The sequence below is a fragment of the Bombina bombina genome, chromosome 2 (assembly GCF_027579735.1).
Source record: "Bombina bombina isolate aBomBom1 chromosome 2, aBomBom1.pri, whole genome shotgun sequence".
Classification (NCBI taxonomy): domain Eukaryota; kingdom Metazoa; phylum Chordata; class Amphibia; order Anura; family Bombinatoridae; genus Bombina; species Bombina bombina.
In genome coordinates this window covers 429,800,056-429,805,510 of record NC_069500.1, presented here as the reverse complement: position 1 = coordinate 429,805,510, position 5,455 = coordinate 429,800,056, and the positions used below count along the sequence as shown (strand labels likewise).

The window sequence follows — 5,455 nt, the reverse complement described above, 5'->3', positions numbered from 1 at the left end:
TATTTCGGCCCATTGATCTGTCAGCATCTTCCTAAGCATCGCTTCACAGTTCACATCAGCCAACCTCTGGTGGGTCCAACACGGCAGGAATTTGTTTTTCCTAGAAAGGTGACAAATCTAGCAACCCACTGTAAGTCGGCTTTCATAGATCCGCAAATGCTACAGCATTGATATTTACCATCACACTGTGACATTTTGTCAGCTCCTGACATCACTTTTTATTTTACTTGCAATCAACGAAGTGCAATCTACAGCTGCGCTCTTACAACTCATATGGCAATGCAGATAGATAACTATGTACAATGTCACCGTTTAGATGTGATATTCCATATCCACGTACTCGCTCATCATCATACTTCATATCATAAGGCAGGCGGTATGCGCCTGCGCACAATAACACCAAAATGTTGTGGGAGGGGCGAAGCTACACATGGGGAGGAGTTTGCGAGGCGCCTGCCAAGTGAGGGTTTCGCTGTTGTGTGTTGTCTGACTAGAGCTGCCTGTCCGGAACCGGAAGTAGCCTGAGGGTCTCATCAAATAGAGAACCGAAGTCGCTTCACGGTAGGAAGGCATTGTGTGTTTATATGTAAATAGACGTTATCGTATATTTTACGAAAGTTGTAGTTTGTTATTTTTTTTATAAATCTCGGTTCCAGTATATAATTATGTTATGTGTGCGTTTGTATTCATGTGTGTCCGTATTTACTGTCATATGTCATCTCTACGTTTATGCACAAATTCGTTTTGAGATATTAGAAACACACATGTGTGTGTGTGTATATATAAATGCGTATGATTGTATAGTCTGTCACTGTATATCATATGTATAGTGTGAGTATATTTGTGTACTTGGATAAAATGTCAGTACAACATGAACTACTATATACACAGTTACTGCTTTGAGATGTAGACTATGTTTACGTAGCATATGGTGAGTTTAATGTAGATTTTATTTTAAACAAGCGTAATTTGATATCTTATAATATGTCTATTCATATAAACATATGTTCCAATATAAATGTTTGTACATATTTTGAAAACTATAAATGTCAATCTATTAGTTATAAATAAGAATTTGTTTAACATCTGCATATGATCGTGGGCATGTTTTTACATCATATAGCACAAAGAATATGGCTTGTGCGAAATTAGGTTACATGATACATTATATGCTATAGGTTTTAGTGGTTATTAGTAAGAAACAATCTTAATTTTGAGGTATTGTCAGTCATATTGCATTTCTGACTAAAAACCTACTTACCATAGCTGACCTTACATCAGTGATTAACATATTTCTAGTATGAATGCAGCATGCCCTTTTACCTCTACAAATACAATATAATAAAATATTTTACCCTACCCAAATACTGATGCTTAGTCTACCTGCTTTATATATCATTTCAAATTATTCTACACTGTGATTTTAATGATTTAACCCCCCAAATCTATGTAAAAACGCTGTCAGGCTTCAAAGTTTTATACACTTGACAACCATGTAATGTGTGTGTATGAATGAAAACAACTTTTTGAGCTATGGGAGGAGTCTTTCATTAAAATATATTTCTTTAAAATATTTGGAATGTTTTTTTATTTTTTTTGGAATGTACTCCCTCCTTCACCATATATTGTAAACATTCACATCAGTTGGATGAAGTTGGGGTTAATATTGCAAAAAGTGTGAAAACCTTTGATGTTTTTGTAATGAAGTTAATCTTTACCTTGTGAATATTATTTTATATCTATTCAATCCTAAAGCACTTTATCTGTGCAGAGAAAGACTGAGCATTGCAATAATCTAGCTGGGCATGTAATCAAGTTATTTTTCATTAATATTTTATATAGTGTTGTTCTTGAGACAGTGATGATAAAGTGTTCCTGAATAGCAGGCACACATTCAACGCCTTTGTCTGCCCCAAGGAATCTAGATATCAACTTTCAGAGTCTCTTCCTTGGAGGTGTTTTTGGAAGAAACCATAAAGTAGTATTTGCATAATATTTGCATTCCATCTCGGAGCCAGGACTTGCTTTAGCTTAAACTCCAGACAGTTAATTAGCGTGGGAGGGGTCCAAGAGCCAAATATTTGTCTGGCCTTCCTGTTACAGCTGCAAGATGAATGTTACATTATAGCACCAATGCCCAGTATCCATATACAGATCAACATCTTCTTCTTATGGGATCTTGAAAATTGCTTAAAGGGAGACTGAACCCACATTTTTTTGGTGTGATTCAAATAGAGCATGCAATTTTCAGCAAATTTCTAATTTACTCCTATTATCAAATTTTAGTCATTCTCTTGGTATCTTTATTTGAAAAGCAAGAATGTAAGTTTAGATGCCGGCCCATTTTTGGTGAAAAACCTGGGTTGTTCTTGCTGATTGGCGGATTCATTTAACCGACCAATAAACAAGTGCGGTCCAGGGTCTGAACCAAAAATAGCTTAGATGCCTTCTTTTTCAAATAAAGATAGCAAGAGAATGAAGAAAAAATGATAATAGGAGTATATTAGAAAGCTGCTTAAAATTTAATGCTCTATCTGAATCACGAAAAAAAAAATTGGGTTCAGTGTCCCTTTAAAGATATGTTATATAGTAATAGAAAATGATATAATTAGATGCTCTCCTGTGTCGCTCTTGAGGTGAACTAGACCAGGATTGCTGCTGGGTCTGCATGCTGCTCCATAGTAGCAGTCAAGCAAATAGCAATGAGTAGTCTTGCAATAATAATAATATTAATGCTTTAATAATTTAGGACCTTTTTATTATTACATTAGATTGTTCCTTAGTTTACTCTTGCTCTGCTTGTTGAACTTATCCTGAGCAAGGGTTCACAGGCTGTGGCAATATGACCATTTCTGAGTGTTTTGTTCTAACTTCTGAAAAGTTCTGGCTGTGCAGCAAATGCAACAATGGCAGATGAAAACAGACAGCAGTCTGAGAAACGCGTTGCTTGTTCTTTTAATATCTAGTGTCATGAGACACTGAGATTTTTATTTTATTAATAAAATTTGGTTTTATGTAAACCTCTTTGTGAGAGTCTGAGCTCTGTCAGTCCGGCAAGACATTGGAGAAACCAGTTTCCTTGCAGTGTCAGTGAGCTGGGACACTGTGAGATCCCAGTCTGTTTGATTTAGCACAATTGGGTGCTGCTCCACTTGTGAGTACCTTTTTGATTACCTATCAAATCTCTTTCACCAACTGTATTACACTAGGAGGCGCCTTTGTCTTTTTGTGATTTTTTTCACAGAGAAAACTTGCTCTTAGATCCTGATTTCCCTGACAAAGCAGCTGACTCCAGTCATCATCTGTGTTCCTGATCATTGATCATCCTGGTATTTGATCACATTCATCATTTGGGACTATTCCCACCCCAATTGGGACATTTACCATCTATATAACATTGCAGAAGAAGACAGCATTTCCAGATAAGAACCTTTCAGGAATTTCTTATTACTGTATTTGTTATTATTTGTGTTGTATCCTATGTTTCTCATAGTCCCATATTTATAAGAATTGTTTCACTTTTGTTTACATTATTCCGTATAGTATATTTTATTATAGTTATTATATGTAATATCTTGTTCTCTTCTCTCTTAGCCTATTTACATAATAATCATATAAGGTCCTGTGCGCCCCCTAGTAGTAACACACCCTTAGTGTTACTGATTGTTTCTAATGGCAGATATTGCTGGCAAAAAACAACAGTTTCTTATAGCGAAGACTGTGAGATTTATGATGTTTCTGATTGTATAAAATTTGAGCATGTATCTTGTTGCTATTAATGCCAGATCTTTATATCATTGGTAGATTATTCACCAATTGTAATGGTGGGCTATGGTTTACTTATTGGTCCGTGAGTATATTCAATAATAAGATTACAGTAAAACAGGACCTAACAGTCAGTGTGATTTCTTGGCCTCTACTCCCAGCACAAACATTCCTTTCACTGGAGCCCCAAGAGCCTAAACAAGATGCTCGTCTAAAAGGAATGTTCTTGTAACTGGAGTTAGCTCCACAGGAAGTGGGAGAGCACAGTGCTTGGAGCAGCTGTATTTAGTAGCTGCCAGTCACTTGCTACAGCTGATCATCCTTTGCTCTACTTCTCATGCATGCATTTCATTCCAGTATTATTTATGGCTGTCAAGCTTGTTCAGCAGCCATCCACACATTTTTAGAACCAGGCAAATATGCTTGTGTTAATATGTATGTACAACAATTTAAGAATACAAAGGATATATATATATATATATATATATATATATATATATATATATTTATAGAATATAAACTCTCTCTCTATATATATATATATATATATATATATATAGACTATAAACTCCTTGTATCAGGATTTATATCACAAATCTTCAAACTTTTATAAAAAAAAAGTCATAACATAAAAAGGGTCTGGTCAACATTTGGGTCCCTCATCTGGACCTTTTTCAAGACCATCAAACTTAGTGCGATTTCGCATAGGATGTATATTATAAGTTGAAACATTGATGGTCTTGAAAAAAGGTAAAGGTCCAGAAGAAGGACCGAAAAGTCGACCAGACCCTTGCTATGTGACGACTATTTTTAATAAAGATTTATGATATAAATTAAAGGGACATGAAACCTAATTTTTTTTTTCCTTTCATGATTTGGATAGAACATAAATTTAAACAACTTTCCAGTTTACTTTTATTATCAAGCTTGCTTAAAGGGACACTGAACCCACATTTTTTTTCTTTTGTGATTCAGATAGAGCATGAAATTTTAAGCAACTTTCTAATTTACTCCTATTATCAAATTTTCTTCATTCTCTTGGTATCTTTATTTGAAATGCAAGAATGTAAGTTTAGATGCCGGACCATTTTTGGTGATCAACCTGAGTTGTTCTTGCTGATTGGTGGATAAATTCACCCACCAATAAAAAGTGCTGTCCAGAGGTCTGAACCAAAAAAAAAAGCATAGATGCCTTCTTTTTCAAATAAAGATAGCAAGAGAACGAAGAAAATTTGATAATAGGAGTAAATTAGAAAGTTGCTTAAATTTACATGATCTATCTGAAACACACACACACACACACACAAAAAAAATTGGTTCAGTGTCCCTTTAATTGTTTTGGTATCATTTGTTGAAGAAGCAGCAATGTACTACTGTTTTCTAAGTGAACACATGGGTGAGCCAATGACAATCGGTGTATATATGCAACCACCAATGAGCAGCTAGAACCTAGGTTCTTTGCTGCTCCTGAGTTTACCTAGATAAACCTTTCAGCAAAGGATAACAAGAGAAGGAAGCAAATTAAATTATAGAAGTAAATTGGAAAGTTGTTGTAAATTGTATGCTCTGTATAAATCATGAAAGTCGAATTATGACTTTACAGTCCCTTTAAGTCCCCGGGTGCCTTTCTGATATATGGAATTCTATCATTTAACAATCTTGAATGTGAGCACCTGGGCAAGTGTTTTGA

General features: G+C 35.1%; 1 protein-coding gene across 1 annotated transcript in view; it reads left to right on the top strand.

Annotated features, from left to right (window-relative positions):
- Nucleotides 1–471: 471 nt before the first annotated feature.
- The window catches only part of SPECC1L (sperm antigen with calponin homology and coiled-coil domains 1 like), a 215,214-nt gene continuing 210,230 nt past the window's right edge, over nt 472–5,455 (top strand). Inside the window, exon 1 of the mRNA XM_053701992.1 lies at nt 472–561. The gene's annotated coding sequence lies outside the window, so the exon portion shown is untranslated. The remainder of the gene's footprint in view (nt 562–5,455) is intronic.